At 31.4% G+C, this 19345-nt stretch overlaps 1 pseudogene; it reads left to right on the forward strand.

Annotated features, from left to right (window-relative positions):
- The first annotated feature begins 13261 nt into the window (after nt 1–13261).
- Nucleotides 13262–15555, forward strand: LOC142537260 (aquaporin PIP2-7-like; annotated as a pseudogene).
- Nucleotides 15556–19345: the final 3790 nt, after the last annotated feature.

Genomic DNA, 19345 nt, shown 5'->3' on the forward strand with positions numbered 1-19345 from the left:
CCATATTTTTTTCCACATGTTCTAGTTTCCTTGTTATTATAATATAATTTCAATTTTTATATAGAAAATTATATTATAATAATTTAAGTTTCCTTTTATTAGGGCACTCACATTGGTGCATTAATGAATGATTATTAACACCCATTAATATTCATGCACCAATGTGGGTGCATGAATTATTAATCTTGGCTGCCATGTCAGCCAAGAAATTCATCAGAATGAACGGCATTATTTCGCAAATAGCGACGGTTTTTCGTAAACCGTCGCAAATTGAAAAACGTCGCTACTTGCGACTGTTTCTCAAATCCCGTCGCTATGTGCGACGCTTTCTCACAAACCGTTGCTAATTACGGCATGTTCTGAAGAAATTCTCCTCAACGGCTCTTTTCATAAATGAGAACATTGAATCTGACGGCTATTTACATTAGTGTTTACATAAATGAAACTCGTAAAATAATCAATAAAACTATTAAAATTTTGTTTTTTTTATTTTTTAAATAATATTTTAAATAAAAGAGTCCAACATTTTTTCATTTTTTAATAATATTTTAATGAATATTGAAATTAAGTTATTTTTAAAATAATAATACTATTTATTTTTAATAATATTTGTTGTAAAATTTTAACAAAATTAGAAAGATATTGAATTAATTAAAATTAAAAAAAATGAGTAAGTGGACAGTGAGACCCATAAATAATGAAAGTTAATATTAATGAATGTGAGTGTGTGTTAATAATGGAAAAATGTTAATGTAATGAATATGTGGCTCGTGGACCACATAATTTTTGAGGAGATTGAAAGTTAATAACATAGATTAATGTGGATGGATGCGGATACCCTTAGAATTATATGTATGCACTCACACTCTAAAGTACATATTTGGAATTCCCTATCGAACATGTCGTGCCATGATATTGGTTATTACTTGGAGCAATTTGTTAAAATTTATAGCTAAACTATTAAAGTATAAAAGGGATAATACCCATTTTCGTCCTTATTGTTTGCCGCTTTCTCATTTCAGTCCCTCTTCATTTTTGAATACTTAAATAATCCTTCAAGTTTTCAAAATCTTCCCGAATTGATCCATGTCGTTATCTTGACGTAAATATTAACGTTGACCCACATCATGTGCCTCTCACATGTTCATTTCTTTGTGAAGGCAGTCGATTAACCCTTTTCTTTTTTTCTCCTCACTTTTACAACAACCCTAATCCCCAAATCAAACGATGGAAGGAAAGGGAAGGGCGAATGGTTGGAGAAACAATTGATTGCTTGAAGAAGTATATTGTTTTCAAAGAAGTAAGCAAGCTGTCCTTGATTAATTTGTTGCAGTTGTTAAAGCAAATTTTTGTTTCAAATATTTTTTTTTTTGAAATTATAGATTGGTAGAATTGCTAAAGTGAAAGTCGGTAATGACTAAAAGAAGTAAATATTCTCTTGAATTCACCCCGAATTATGATAATGTTTCCCTTTTTAATGTGATGACTTTGTGGAAAAATTTATTGAGATTTATCACATTTACTTATGTTAATATTCTGTTTGTTAAGCTGGATGCGAGAATCCACTCTTGTTACAATTAAATTGTACTACAATGGTTCAATGGAAACCAATCGCAAGAGGAAAATGTACAAAGGTGGGAGTACTAAATACTTTGACTTTGTGGATATGGATAAGATAAGCTTGATTGAACTCTGGGGTTATGCTGATGAAGTAGGATGCCTGGAGTAAGATAGGTTCAGATTTTGGCACAAAATCAGTAAATCTTTGAACAATGGTAGATATTTGGAAAGTGATGCTGCTGTGGCTGAAATTAGGAACCATGTCCCCAAAAACTTTGAAGTGGAAATTTATATTGAACATGATGAATTTGTTTCAATAAATCAAATAGATGCATCTGGTGTTTTAGAGAAACCAAAAGAAGTCGAACCGAAAACAAGATGATGAAGATGATGCAGAATTTTGCGATAGTAATTTTGATTTTGATGAAGATGCAAATTTTAAGGGAAAGGGGGAAAATATAGTCATTGATGGTGATATTTCCAATGATTTGTTTGAGAGAATGCAAGGTGATGAAGGAGATGATGATTGTGCAGAAAGTGATGAGTTACAGAGTGCATTTGATTCTGAAGAGGAAGATCCACAAAAATTCCAAATGTATGACTATTCATAAATCCTTATTTGAAGGTTGGTATGATATTTAATTCAAAAAAAGAGGCAAAGTTTGCTATAGAAAGTCATTATATCAGATGAGGGATGATAGTGAACTTTGTCAAGAATGCCAAAAGTAGGCTTCGAGGTGTGTGCAAAAATCAAGGATGTAAATGGGTTATTCATGTGTCACCAATGAATAAGGATAGTTGTTGGCAGATAAAGACATTTGACTCTCAGCACAAAAACTGCTATTGGAATGTTAAGAACAAAAACATCAAGTCAAGCTGGTTAGGTGAAACTTTTGTGAATAAATTGAAATCAATTCCTAAGTTAGGTACAAGAGAGTTCAGAGAAGAGGTTAAATCTACTTTGAATGTAGCCCTCACATATAAACAAGCTTATTTGGGTCGGAAGAAAAGCATTGAAGCTAGTTGATGGTAGCATAGCGGAACAATTTAGCCAAATAAGAAATTATTGTGCTGAACTGAGAAGGTCCAATGAAGGTGCTTTTTTGTGATTCTGAAACTGACTGATGAAGATGATGGGCCAAGATTTCAGAGGCTGTATGCGTGCTTTTCGGACCGTAAACAAGGTTTTAAAAAGTCTTGTAGACCTGTGGTTGGAGTTGATGGATGTTTTTTTGAAAACCAATAGTGGTGGGCAGTTGTTTACAGCAGTTGACCTAGATCCAAATAACAACATTTTTCTTATTGCTTACGCATTGGTGGAAGGAGAGACGAATGATAGTTAGATGTGGTTTCTGCGGTTGTTGGATAATGATATTGGCTTTGAGAATCAAGATGGTTGGACCTTCATGTCTTATAAGCAAAAAAGCTTGATTCCTGCATTTGAGAATTTGTTTCCAAATGCCGAAAATAGATTTTGTGTTAGGCATCTATACACCAACATGAAATATGATGGTTTCAGAGATGTGGCGATAAAAAATGCTCTTTGGGCTGCGGCTAGGGCAACAAGAGTTGAAGAGTTCAAAAAGCGGATGGAAGACTTGAAGAAAATTAACCATGATGCCTATATCAGGTTGACAAAAAAACCTGAACAACACTGGTCCAAGGCATACTTTAGCACAATTCCAAAATGTGATATACTTCTTAACAACATGTGTGAGTGTTTCAACAGCATGATTTTAGATACAAGTGAAAAACCAATCATTTCAATGTTCGAAACATTAAGAAATTTGTTGATGTCCAGGTTTCAAACGAACAGGGAAAAGGCCGAGAAATGAGATGGTGTGATGTGTCCAAAAATTAAAGTTGTGTTGGCAAAGAATAGCAGGGAAGCCGTTGTTTTTAGTCTTTTGATGGCTGATGAGACACATTTTCAGATCACATGATTACACCAGCATCACTCTGTTGCCTTTACCATAGCAAATGTTATAGTAGATTGAATCTGGATTTGCGAAATTAATCTTCCAGTTCGCCGTGGATTTCAAATTAGGGTAGTAAAAAGGTAGGGAGTAAGGGTTGAAAAGGAGAGTAAACAATAAGGACGTGTTAATCGACTGCCTTCACAAAGAAATGAACATGTGAAAGGTACATGATGTGGGTCAATGTTAATATCAACGTCAAAATAACGACAGGGACCAATTCGAGAAGATTTTGAAAACTTGAAGGATTATTTAAGTAGTCAAAAATGAAGATGGACTAAAATGAGAAAATCGGCAAACAATAAGGACGAAAATGGATATTATCCAAGTATAAAATTATAAAGTATCTAATTTTTTCATGAATTAGATCAAAAATAGGCAAAACTTCTGTGATATAAAAAACCCATATATCTCTTAAAATTGGTTTGGATGATTTGTTGAAGCTGATGCAGACTGATAATTTTTTTCCACGATATTTGATCAAATTATGCGAGTATATAAACATTTCGACTCCGGTTTATATATACCAAAATATAAAATTATTAATTATGGTATTATGTACTCGTATGATTGAATATTTATCATTTTATTAAAAAAATTGTTGATACTATCAGTATAACTTCATCTTTTAGCACTACAACGAATCAAACGTCATATACGGACTACTCTCATAACAAAGATAATTATTACTCTGGAGTCTCCGTCTATACTTGTGCTTATATTATTGAATATTTATTTCAAACGTCATGTACCAAATACACTTTTTTCTCTTTTAATACAAACCCTTGAATTAGTTAAAAAATAATAATAAATTTTTTTTAAAATGTATTTCCGAATTTCCAATATATGTTGCGGATCTAGACCAGTTAATTGTACAAGATCGATCAATCATTCATGGGTGGCAAAGTCTAAATTTATATTTGACCAATCAGTCCAGACGGTGCCGTACTAATCATATTTTTTCAAATTTTATAGTTATAATATTTAATTGTCCAATAAAAAAATAATAACTTAATTGATTGTTACAATTTTTTTAATGGCACGAACGGGAAGAAAAAGGTACTTTCGGAAACATGATTTAAAAATTGACAAATGGAAGTTTTATCATTTAGATAGAGCAATAATTTTATAGAAATGGTAAATTTGTTTTATTTTTTGGAAAGAAAAAACAACTAATTTGGGTCAATACAGGGCAATTATCTTTACATCCCATTTGTGACATGCCTGGCAAAGAAAGCTATAAAAACAATACAATTATTAATATCATGTGTAATTGTTGGAAAACCGTAATTATCTATGAAAGATTAATTGAAATGTGATGTTTATGTTACTTTGAATTTTGTAAAATTTGAAATATGTGTTGTTATCGGTTGCACACTAAAATTATTTATTTGAGTGGGTGTTTGTGTTTGCTCCTATGGCTTCCGGGATAGAATGCATGTATATGCTCTGAAAAGAGCAAACATTGAAAAAGTGGAAAACCTCCAAGTATTTTCCTTGGGCACTCTCTCGAGTGGACATTTCTTCGCTCTAGAGCCAAGCAACAACTTGTTATTATCAATCTAACTTTTTTTTCTTATTATAATATATGTCTTAAAATTTCAATAAATATTGACAAAATATAAAATAAAAGACTCCTATTTTTTTTAAATACATTATTGTTTGTCAGAAATACCAATCAATCCGTTATGCATAAGTAAGTAGGTTATGTGACGAGTTCTGTGTGTAAGAAAAAGTTGAAATTTATGGTCACGCTTTGCTTGCTTAATCATTTCGAATCAACCCCACTTGTTTTATCCCCTTCATCATTGTGTGTGTAATAATTTGTCATAAATAAATTATAAAAAGTGGGAGACAATAATTATATATACTAGTGTACCGATGCACGCGTTGCGTGCTTGTATAATATATTTTATAATTCATTTGATTTATATTTAAATGATGATCAAAATATAATTATAAGAAATAGTGAGAGACTACACTGTAATTTTGATATATATATTAAAAAATAAAAGAATAAAAAATAACCTCAATGAGAAATGAACATATAACCTAAACCCTAAGAAACAACGACTCTATCCGATGAACTACATATAACTTTTATTAAAATTTTAACATTTTATTAATATATATAATTATTAAAACAGTCCATGACATCAAAGTTAGTTACTTTAAGTGTTTCAAACTTAATAAAATAACTAGTGAACTGACGCACGCGTTACGTGTTTGTACGATATTTTTTATAATTCATTTGGTTTTTGAAATGAGGATCAAAATGTAATTATAAGAAATAGTGAGTAGCTACACTGTAATTTTGAGATATGAATTGAAAAAAAGAAAGAAAAAGAATTGAATAAAAAAACTCAAGTAGGAATTAAACCTAAAACTTCATGTCTAAGAAACAAAGACTTTATTCGCTAGACTACATGAGACTTGCATTAAATTTTTTAACACTTTATTAATATATATAATTAGTAAAACAGACCATGATACCAAAAGTTAGTTACTCTAAAGGTCTCAAACTTAATAGTTAATAATATAGTATAGATAATATAGATATACTCGTCGGTTGTGTGTGTATAACTTATTATGAATTTTATCTATGTTTAAATATTTATTATAATAAGATATGAATGACGTTTTTTTTTTAAAAAAAATGAACGATCTTTTTAATAAAAAAAGTATGATTTTTTTTTTTTTGTTTTATGGAGAAAGAAAAGAAGGAGAGCGGGGGAAGAGATGAGTGTAACCAAATTTTTTTTAATCAAGTGCAGATGAGAGTTGTGGAAGTTGTTTTGATATTTATAAAATTTTTTAAAAAAACTCCACCTACTTACCAAATAGTTACTTTATAAGGTCTAATGCAACATGTTTCTCGAGACTTAAAAAAATGTTTAAGATGATGATTAATATGACATTTCACAATATGTTCATGTGAACTGAACATCTTGGGACGGTGCCGACGAGAGGCACCCAAATTCTCAAAATTATATATATAAAGTTTTTAATTTAATATGCTTATTTCAACCTTAGCGTAAGCTGTAAATATCATCATGTTAGTAACGCTATCCGCTCTTTGTATACACTTATTATTTAGTTCCAATATCATGGAATGTATTACAGAAAACAATTGGCTATTAAAATTCCTCCTTCTATTTTTATTCTTTGACCAAAAGCAAATATGCAATAATATCCACTCCAAATCAATCCTCTTCCAAATGCGAAATATTCCACGCCGATCAAATGTCGCTTATACCGGCTCATTGATAAATAGTTTTTCTTCTGATGGAGAGTGTCGGCACATTGATATAAAAATATAATTATCTTTTTCATATTTTAATTTCATGCCCGTTTATGTTATATACTCAAAAAGTGCGAAAATGTTTAGAAAATTTAGGGTTCTGGGCACGACCACGAGCTTCTGAATATTTACTTAAATGAAAAATATGCATGATGTTGTTTATAATTTTGTCGAAAAAACTAGTATTTGTCCCATTGACCTCCGTTTGCTTTGTAGTGTTACGAGTATAGATTTTGTATTGTGACTTGAATGGTATTTTATTGACAGAGATTTTTAAATCCAAAATATATAGTATGTGTTTGTGTATATTCCTTGGAGGCAATACAAGTGAAAAGGTTTAAAACGTGTTCCCAAATTCACTTCTGGATACTTGTACAAGTTTCTAGAGAAAGTCATCAAATAAATTTAACCATATATCTTAGAAATTTCAAATTTCATTTTAAATATGTTTTAGAAATTCCAAAATTTCATATGTAAAATTTAGTTTGCATTTTATTATTATGTATATAAAGATTTAGTATATAAATGCTCATAAAGTAACAAGAGTAAATCTCATATATCTAAATTTGGAGTGAAAATCAAATTTTTGACATAAAAAATAAATTTTTTTATAGTCGGGTATGAAATATGTTTCACAAAATCGACGTGTTAGATGATTTCATAGAAGTTTTTGTGATGTGACGAATATTTGACCAGAGATCTCATATCAAATTTAGGACATTGATGTCAGATAAACTGTAAGTAATCGGCGTAACATATATTGGGTTGAGAAATACACGCGATCTTAATTTTGATGATAAAAAAATTTATTATTGTATTTCTAATATAAATCTCAAGTGTTTAGTTACTAACTCAAGATGAAAGCTAAAACCCAAATTTAGCCAAACTGAAAATCAGGCGAGTTTCATTATTTTGATGATATCTCATAGATTAAAAAATGCCAAATGACGAACCGTCAAAACAATTTAACATAAAATTCAATTTGGGACAAGTTGTATTTCACGTCAGTTGGACTAAACCGAAAGTTATTTAGGTAAACTGATCGTTGCAATACCAAACTGATTACACGAAAATAATAATCAGTTGGACATGAGCAGTTGCGATATTTTGGTCCGCCTGATTAACTCGATTATCCAAATGAAACGATTTAGTACGCGTTACGCAGCTAAGATGATGACCTACAAATCCTATTCACTCATAATCTTGATAGTCAAGTAATACATATACAAATCACATACAACAGTGAAAATACTTGTACTTAAAATATCATTTTCATGAAGATGCATAAACTTTAAACATAAACATTTTCATGATGCATAAACCTTAAATAAAAATATTTTCATAATGATGCATCAACTTTAAACATAAACATTTTCATAAAATTTTTCATATCACCCTCAACATATTCATATACATATTATCATCAACGTATACGTATTCCTTTTTCCTTGCGTTGAATTCAGATCGTTAATTGTGACTTTCATGTTCGTTTACGTCAACGTGTTGGACGATGGATCCATCTACATGTAACCACAGTACTGGACGGCGGTGACATCAGCAACACTCTCACCGGTCAAATGAGCATTGGCCTTACGTATTAACATTTCATCGTATACATATTCTTATCCAAGAAAACACGATCGTCGGGCTCCCACTGATACCATAACCCTCACGATATTTTCAACATATCATCGTATTAGTCACAATTACTTCACTTCCTTCAACGTTTCATATTCTCATAACTTTATAAAATTTAAACATGCATATAACGTTTTTCTTTTAAACCAAGCATGCGACATATCTTTTAAATGTTCATATTAAATCATAAAATCCATAAACATTTTAAAAATCACATTTTAACAAATAAATATCCATGAACATTTAAAATCATCATATTAACATATAAAACAGCAATCAGAGCACATCCATGACGTTTTTTAATTTTCGAGTGTAAAATTACTGTTTTACCCTTAGATGTAAAATTTCTCGTTTTTTGACTTTTCCTTACTTTTCTTGACTCTAATATGTCCCAAATAATTATTTAAGCTTACAAGAATTTTCTCATATTTTTATTTAGCTTAATCGAGGACTTTTAATTTATTCTTTAAATATAACATATTAATGCGTTTTAATCCCGAATTAAACCAAAACTTAATATAAAATTCCCAAATTAAAAACTTACACTTATAATAATTATTTGAGCTTAAATATAATTTTCTATAATTTTATTCCGCTTAAACTAGGCGTTTCAATTAATTCTTTAATAAACGTTTCGTGCGGCGATTAAATCTCGGATAAATGAAAAACTTATTATTTTGATCTCAAATTTTAAACATAATATTTTTTTATTATTTATTCTACCCTTGTGAGCCATGAACCACACCTGTGGACCCATGGTTCCAATTTTAGACTTTTAAATTTCGTTTTTGACACAAAGTGGAACATACCGAGCCAACTCCTAAATTACTCGAGCCAAACCCTAGCCAACCCATCTAGAAACCTTCTTGACCAGCCCAAGCCCCTGACCAGCCCCTTAGACCCTCGAAAAAACCCATTGCCCTTGACCCATTTTGTGTGTGTGTGAGGTTATTCATTTGTAGTTGTGAGCAATCTCATGGCACCGACGATCATTGTCTGTGTAATTTCATGGCACCGACGATCACCTCCCGCCCTCTTCGACCCTGGGCCTTACATGAAGTTTGAATCAGAGTGTAAAATACTGATAAATGACGATAAAGATACAAGTTTTGTTGAGTAAAACTGAATTACCAGTTGAGCAGGTTCAGTTGAGTAAGATGATCAAAACTGAACAAAAACGTCAAAATCAGTAAGGCTCGGGAAAAATAGTCCAGCAAGGCAGAAATAACTATTTCAATATCAGAAACAGTACAAAAACTTTCCAAACAATCATATTCTTGTATCAAATGTATATATAATTCTTGGAGCCTAATACAACATCTTGAAGATCAAATGCAAGCTTTGGTAGTGGATTCAAAGCATGGGCATCCAACATGAAGATATGGGCTAGAATGAGAGCAAACCCAATGTATGAGAATACATTTGAGAGATATATATACTGGTAAATTATTAAATCCTCACACACAATCACTCACACATATACATGAGAGTTGAGATTCAAAGTTTAGTTGAGTGAGTCTTCACATAAAGACATTAAAGATTATATTTGTAGTCATGTCATAAGAGACGTTAAACATTATACAGATTATGAGGTTGCGGCCTACAATCAAGAGTGTGTTAGAAGTTCTAATTAGGCAAGAAATAGATCATAAGTTGAAATGAGTATGTACAATGAATTGTGTAAATTAAAGTCTTCTAGTGATTTTTCTCAAGAGGAAGAAGGAGTAGCGTAGGAGTTGTTAATATCCGAACATCCATGAACAAATTTGTGTCTATTTATTTATTACATTTAATTATCGTTATTATTTTTGATATATATTGTTGAAGCATTTTATGTGTTATTCAAATATCTAAAATATTGCATACATTTGACAAAATGTTTCAACCAAAATATTTTTATTCATTCAACTTGCATATCTTTTAAATACTTTACAAAATATTTAATCGGTTTCTATGAAACATTATTTTGAGTGTCTTTTACCTGATTTAATTCATAGATTTTCAATATTTCAAGAATCGAGATATTGGGTCAACGATTATTCTTCAATCGATCCTATCAACATGTTTTTATTAAACATATAGGCACCCATATTTTATATTGCATCCATTTATATCAGACAAATATAATAATAACTATTATTTAAATTAATCTTTTTACCGTATAATATAAGAATATATAATAATTAATAGATTTTTTTGAGATGGAAGACCGTAGAAATATACAATAATACACGAAAACATGGAAATCTTAATTTCAAGATTACAATGTGACATTTTAGACAAACGATTACCCAAATTTGGCATATACTGGCGCATTCCAGTCCACAAGTTGTACATTTCAATTGCTCGTCCATTAGTTTGATGCCACGTGTATCGCATCATAATGATTTAAAAAAACTTCGGAATTAAATTTATCAAAATAACTACAACACAATGGTTTCTATTAAATCTCCCTCACCTGCATATAATAAGCTGATTGCTTAATTGGTGCATAAATTGAGACAAACGTCCGATGAAAAAAGATGCTGAGTCATCTATAGCCCAATCTTTATCCCTCGCATCAAGCCATCTACTTGTCCCAAACCCGCGCCCGTCGGCCGGATAGAGCCCTTTTATCCGTTTCGTCGAAAGATCACCTAATGCAAGCCGTGCGAAAATGAAATAATTAAAATATTTAAATGTTTGGTTACCATATATAAATAATATACATGTATTGGTGTGTCATAATTGGAATTAGACTATTCTTTTGGACCATTATGTGAAACCATTTTCATGCAACTAATATGGATTTGGGGCCCACAGTCTATTAGACATGCACATGAATTTATAGTGTTATTCTACATTCTTCCTGATTAAAGAAAAACAATAAGCCTTCAAACCGCCAAAGCATCTCAGACCCTTAGATCAAACCTCGCGTGACATAACACTGTCTGAGTGGTTCCGATGCAAGCCACGTGTCATATCTAGACCATTTATTTCTTATACCTAATGTTTTTTTTATATTTTATTAATATTACGAATTTTAAATATGGAAGATACTGTTATTTTCTGTCGCTGTTTGGAGAAAGACCGATACTTCTTTGTCTGTACAATAATCTATAATTTTTTATAAAACGATAAATGTTTATCTTATCTAGAACGATTGATTTGCGTCTCTTGATCTGTTATAATTTATATAAATAATGCCAAATACACGTATATTATTTTTAAACTCGTAAATTCAGTAACATTATTTAAGTTAACCTTTATTGTATGAATCCTAATAATATTTATTTTATATAACAATAAATCCAAATAATTATTATTTTATATGAAACAAAATAGTTGGGCGGAGGCTGATGGACCACTCTCCGTATCCGGTCGGTGAAAGCGAGAGCTATGGGCGGCCCAATTTCTTTTTCGAATTACATAACTAATCATATTTTAAATAACTAATCATATTTAGACAACGATCTCACGGATCGTATTTTATAAGATATATATCTTATTTGAGTTATCCATAAAAAAATATTACTTTTTATGCTGAGAGTATTACTTTTTATTGTGAATATCGGTAGAATTGACATGTTTCACAGATAAAGATTCGTGAGACCATCTCACAAGAGATCTACTCTAATATTTGCTTCAAATTTAAAAAAAAAAATTGATCTCAATTTTTTTTAAAAAAAATAATAAAAGATTAATATTTATAAAATTTAAACAAAAAATCAAAGATCTAAAAATTTTATCTACAAATCTCATCTTTCGATGCTTTCATGCAAAAGTGTCCATACGTTCAACATCGATCTATCGTCTTTTTTTCTAAATCATTCTTACTTATTTCACATAATAATTATTAAATGACACTTAATTTAATTATTTGGTAAAAAATACATTTTGGTTAAAAATAAAAAATAAAATTATTTTTTGAAAGATAGTTTTATGGGATTATTATTATACATAGAAATAAATGTATTCCTATTCGATAAATTTTGAACTTAAATGTTTATACGTAACTTGTTAAAAATGTCAAAAAAATTATATATTTTAAAAATCATTTTAACATAAGCTCGATTTCGAATTAGCCTAACCTTTTTATTATAATTGATTTGTTTAGTTTGGGGCAGATTTCTTTAAAAAAGTAATACCTTTTTTTAAAAAAAATAATAATTTCTTCTTTGTATTTCAATATAGGTGGAAATGAAAGCCAATGAGCTTATAGTGAAATGATATTATGAGCTAGAGTGGAAAAAATTGAATTTGATTAATTTAACTTATAATATTTTGGAACGATTAGAAAACTACAAAAATGAAACAATTTAGTTTGAACAGCAAAGAGCGATTATTCAAGTCCAACAACGGCTTTTTCCAGCTGTTCAATGCTCATTCATGCAGTTCTTCTGAATTTCAAATAGTATTTAGGATCTTCTCTTTTCGATTATCTAATAAATCACTTAATGAAAATAGATTATAATTCCGTTTAAATTTTCACGAAGTGAGAGGAAACTTATAATTTGTACGAATCTTTTCATTTTTTTGAGAAAACTATAACACATAAGAAGTTCATTGGCCATAATTTTATCTTATTTATATACACAGATGAAGAAAATATTTAATTTTTGAATAAATAAATAAATACTCGGCATGAAATATATATTCGAATGAGTTTTCCACATTATGCATATATTTATTTTTATATAAAATCTTGTGAAATCAATATATTTTTAATAATAAAATCCTAAAAATCCAAATTTATAATAATAAAATATTTCCACTCCCACCAAATTTCCACAATAAATACCCCATCCTACTTTCTCTTCTTCTATCACTACTGCTCACTTTCCACCTAAGAAATACACACACTTCCTTATCTACGTAAGGCCAAATGACCAAGGACGTGGCCGAGCAGGGCTCCTTTGCGGCGAAGGACTACAACGACCCGCCACCAGCGCCGCTGATCGACGCGGCGGAGCTGATGAAATGGTCTTTTTACCGGGCCTTGATAGCCGAATTCATAGCTACTCTACTCTTCCTTTACGTTACCGTGCTGACAGTGATCGGATACAAGCGTCAATCGGAAGCTGATTTCTGCGACGGTGTGGGGATTCTGGGGATCGCGTGGGCTTTCGGGGGGATGATTTTCGTGCTTGTCTACTGTACTGCTGGGATATCTGGTCAGTTGCGTTGCTTTATTTGTTTTCCCTTCATTCTTCTTTTATTAGACTTGTTATGTGTGGATTTTGTATGGACTTGAGCTGTTTTTCTTCTTTGATTTCCACGAGAGTTTAATCTGTACAAAGATTTTGCACACGTGATTTTTATCAGGGACAATATTCGAAAAATTCATAGTGTAAGTTGGCATGTTTTGAATTTCAAGAATTCATTCAAATTTTGGTATCAGTTCCATAAGTTGGTAGTTTCTTCTTTTTAGCCCTGGCCTGCAGAGTACGTATGGCACCTGATATTGGAATGTAGTAAAACAATTCATACAACTGTTTGAATTAAGTAAGTGGTCACTTACATATGTATGTATTATAGGGGGTCACATTAACCCGGCGGTAACATGGGGGCTACTCCTGGCTCGGAAAGTGTCGCTGGTGAGGGCGCTGATGTATATGGTAGCTCAATGTTTGGGTGCCATCTGCGGAGTTGGGCTGGTCAAGGGATTCCAGAAATCTTTCTACAAAAGGTACGGTGGCGGCGCCAACGAGCTGCAACCAGGCATCAGCATCGGAGTCGGCTTGGGGGCCGAGATCATCGGCACGTTTGTCCTCGTTTACACAGTCTTCTCGGCCACCGATCCCAAGAGAAGCGCAAGAGATTCTCATGTCCCTGTAAGAATTACTTTCACCTTGTGATTCTTTTTTGGATCACCTTGAAGTTCTATGTGATTCTTGAAAATATTCAAGTTTTTGGCCCACAAACTTTATTGAATCACCAATTCTCCTAGATTGCTAGCTAATCTGCCCTACTTTCCAAGATCATATATCTACTACTTAAAAGTCACATAGATTTGAGTAAATGAAAGCCTTCTCTTTCAAACATGGATTTAATATTGTGTTTTCAATGGTTTGACTTGATGCCACCCCAAATTTTGTGAATATAATTATTCTTATTTTTCGACGAGGTGGTGTGTGAGTAATAAAAAGTGGATTGCAAATAACATTAGTCCTATAATATCTAACATGGTCCCGAAATGTAATGTTTGAGTGATTTTGAATCGACTTGCGACCTTTGATTTAAGAACAATGAGATTTTAATCTCAACTAAAACATAATATAAAAGAGATGTCTTGATCAAAATTATGTGTCAAAATTAGGAAATTTGACAAGAAACTTGTGGCTATTAGAGCATTGAGCCACCAAACCTCAAAAAGTGGCTTTAGAGCCTTAGGGCCAAGGCATCAATCCCACAACCCTTGTACCAAAATGTCGAATTAGTAAAATGTAACATGACATTTTGTTCATTTTCTCACACTTCTATTATAGGATTCTTCCATTTTATGATTTTTCCGCGTCATATATTGATCATCGACTGAATTACGAAACTAGGTGTTGGCACCTCTTCCAATCGGATTCGCGGTGTTCATGGTCCACCTAGCTACCATTCCCGTCACCGGAACCGGCATCAACCCCGCAAGGAAGTTTTGGAGCTGCAGTAATCTACAACCAAGAGAAGGCTTGGGATGATCAGGTAAACTATATGGACACCTCCAAAAACGATTTTGAAAAAAAACCCAGAATTTTTTTTATAGTTTAATTTAATTTATTTTAATTTATTTTTCAGTGGATCTTTTGGGTGGGACCCTTCATTGGTGCAGCCATCGCAGCATTCTACCACCAGTTCATATTAAGGGCAGGAGCAATCAAGGCCCTTGGATCATTCAGGAGCATTTCCCGAGTTTGATCTAAGGGTGAAGAAGTGAGGATCTTCAATTTGTGTCAATTATTAATATATAAATAAATATGTATTTTAATTTTAGAAAAATGTTGTATGGTAAATTTGTGTGGATTTTCGTCAGCTTTCACCATCGAATTTATTCTCCAAGCTTTTGCTATTTTATGAGGCCTTATCGACAACCATTTAAATGTCGATTTTCAACCATTTGTCCTTGGTGTTTGGCTTTGCATTGCATTGTTTTATGAGTAAATCTATTGTGAGACGATCTCACAAATCTTTATCTGTGAGACATGTCAATCCTATCGATATTCACAATAATAAGTAATACTCTTAGCATAAAAAGTAATATTTTTTCATGAATGACTCAAATAAGAGATAAGTCTGACAAAATACGACCTGTGAGAGCGTTTCACACAGGTTTTTGTCATGTTTTAGCTGGAATTTTGATTAGACTTTGCATCGTCGTTATTTTATCTAGCATTTGATTAAAAATAAATATGTTATTATGAGATTCATCCTATTCATATTAAATCAAATCTTTTAAAATCAACCTCCAATTCAGTAGTAAAAGAGTTATTTTTTACTTTTAAATTAACAACTACTGAAAAAATAAAAAAAATAAATAGAGACCATTTCAGGGTGTTACATTCACCAATTCCCCTGATTGCACGTATAATCAGAAGATAGGGATCGGAATTCACAACTTCTACTGGTGAAATCATAAATAAGGTAGGAGTGAGGCTATATATGCAATCTGAATTTTCCATGTCTCTATGTCTATAATTGATTTTTATTCGAAAATATATTATATAATTATCATGAGAACGCCCGATCTTTAGGCTGATGACTTATATCTCATATGACATCATACTTCTGGATTTGATATGAGATACAATGTTCGACATTTAATTATAACAAATTTGTCCGAAACTAAGAAAAAGAAAAATTAGACGAAGGCAAAAAATGTTTGAATTTTGAGAGACTGGATAGGATTCTCACTAAAGATATGGAACATAAGGGAGCTCTATATACACATCACTCAGATAACCCTATTGAAGGGGCATCGGAATTATTAAGGTAAAATTCTACGAGTAAGTTTCTTGCGAGACGGTTTCACGAATATTTATCTGTGAGATGAGTCAACCCTACAGATATTCACAATAAAAAAGTAATACTATTAGCATAAAAAGTAATACTTTTCATGGATGACCCAAATAAGAGATCCGTCTTACAAAATACGACTCGTGAGACCGTCTCACACAAGTTTTTGTCAAATTCCACTTCATTTTTTTTCTCAAAATAATAGAATTTTAAACTGTAAGTCTATTACTTTTTAAGTAAATTTTTACCTTCAATTAATGTTTCATAACATTAAAATTTAATATTCACCCTAAACGACATATGTCTATTTCACAAATAAAATATTCACGTCATCACGTCCTTAATTTCATCTTAAATAAACACGATCATTGAGATTAGACGTAGATATAATCTTCTAATGATAGATAGATCCTCTCGGCCCAGAGTCGACTAATCCAGTTGCATCGCTATTCGGTTCAGTGTTTTTGAATTTTCAAGTTGCTATTGAAATACATTGAGGATATATAATAGTTAGGATTCGAGGACTGGATTGTCAAACCAAATTAGGTATAATTGAAGACTTTTAGTAGGAAATAGGCACTAGAAGAAATTTCAGAATCAACAACACACATACGACAACGGTTTTAACTAAAACCGTTGTTAAAAAACTTTTAACAACGGTTTTAGTTAAAACCGTTTTTTAACAACGGTTTTAGTTAAAACCGTTGTCGTATATCATTTTTTAAGTATAAAACCGTTGTCTTTTGAGGGTCAAAGACAACGGTTTTTTGGGTCAATGACAACGATTCTGTAAAATCGTTGTTTTTGAACGTTTATGACAACGGTTTCATGAACCGTTGTCTATTAGCGTGTTTAGCGACGGTTTAATTTTAACCGTCGCTAATGTTAGCAACAGAATCAAGTAAAACCGTCGCTAATTTAGCTATAACTGTCGCTAACATTAGCGACGGTTGTAAGAAAACTGTCGCTAATTTCAAAAATTCGATCCCGCCTAAAATTTCCTCCATTTTCTTCCACCACTCTCTATAAATACCTGCAAATTCGCTCCATTTTCTTCCACTTCACTTCACAACACTTAAAATTTTTCTCACTTACACGATTTTATAACTTCACAACACTTAAAATTTTTATCTCTTACACGATTTTACCACTTCACAACACTTAAAATTTTTATCTCTTACACGATTTTATCACTTCACGATTTTGCACGTGAATGTGGTCGCTACATTTATCGACAGTTATTAATTAACCGTCGCTAAACTAGTTAGCGACGGTATAACAAACAGTCGCTAATTAGCGACGGTTAACCGTCGCAAATTGTAGCTACGACAACAGTGAAAAACCGTTGTCTTTGAGCGAACCATTTAACAACAGTTGCTTTAACAACAGTTTTAAAAGGGCTGGCATTTTTCTTGTAGTGAGCGCTGAATTGTCCATGTCTACCTTCCACTTGCTACACTTCAAGTGTGCGATGATATTGCTTGTATTCATAGTCTTGATGAGTATAATGACGGGTGAATTAGTAGAATTTGAAGAAAGTACAATTGTTTGTGTGAAAATTGTTTTATGAAATTAATTGTTCTAAATTCTAAAAAAAAACAAGTTTACTATGTTCAAGTAAAATTGTATTTAAAGTAATTTATTTGATACTTCGAATGATTATTTGAGTGATCTTTTTTTTTTTTTTGGGGAAAATTCTGAATTATTTAAAGCAATATTGAAGAACAAATAGAATGGGTAATTTTGAGTTGAGAAATCTCATGTACTCTTGAAACCGCAAATATGGAATTTGGAAGAAGTCATATAAATAATTTTAAGTTTTGAGCACGTGTATTTTTTTATTAGAAAATTTTGTTTCGTGATGTCTCAAAAGAGAGATAATAGTTTTAAAAAAATGCAAGATAAAATAAACTTAAAAAAGGATAAAAATAGCCGTTTCTAATTATACCAAAATAAAGTTAGATATATGCTCCGAAAAAAAAAAAATTAGACATCTCCAAAAAAAAAAAAAAACAAAGATTGGATATTCTTTCAACAAAAATAAATAAAAAAGGTTAGTCATGACTATACGAGATGAGATTCAAAAAACAAAATAATAATGTTAATAATAAATTTAGATAAAAAAATATTAGCCACTCTATATAATGCTACATATTAAATAAATGTCATTCAAATTTATGATTTTTCTCTACATATTAAAAAATAAACTTCTTACACAAAAGTTAAAAAAAAAAAAAAAAAACCAGAAACACATTATGCAGCCCATAATACAATGTTATTTTAACAACAGTAAGTCATTTTAAAAAAAAATCAAATTTATCTAAGTTATTGACCCAATTATTCCGATTTTCAATTCACTCTCATTTAATTTTAAATATAATTTAACGTGTCTTGGTTCGTCACACATGGTTTTGTGCAAAGTTTGTCTTGTGAGTTTATAACTTCTGGGACAGCCTCTATACAATAGTTTTTAAGGTGAGTTCCAATGATTGTAACAGTAACATTAGAGCATTTATTCATTGGGGATGACCCTCGTTCTGGTGGGTAAGAGGACTGCTACCCGCATACGTTTGGGGTCTGCAAAGTCACCCGGGTAGGGCTGCTACCCGCATGTGTGTGAGGCCAGCGAAGTCACCATACTCGTGGACGTCGGTTCTGAACAGAGGATTCATTGTAACGTGTTATTATTCATCCCGCATCACTTGTAAAAAGTTTATTTTTTGGGTCTATAAGCTATAGGACACCTTCCTTAAAAAATAAACTTCTTACCCAAAAATCAAAAGAAAAAAAAAAAAAAACCAAAAACACATAATGCATGCCATGATACATTCTTATTTTAACAAGAAGTCAGTTTATTAAAAAAAATCAAATTTATGCAAGTTATTGACCC

The sequence above is a fragment of the Primulina tabacum genome, chromosome 1, assembly GCF_025594145.1.
Source record: "Primulina tabacum isolate GXHZ01 chromosome 1, ASM2559414v2, whole genome shotgun sequence".
Lineage (NCBI taxonomy): Eukaryota > Viridiplantae > Streptophyta > Magnoliopsida > Lamiales > Gesneriaceae > Primulina > Primulina tabacum.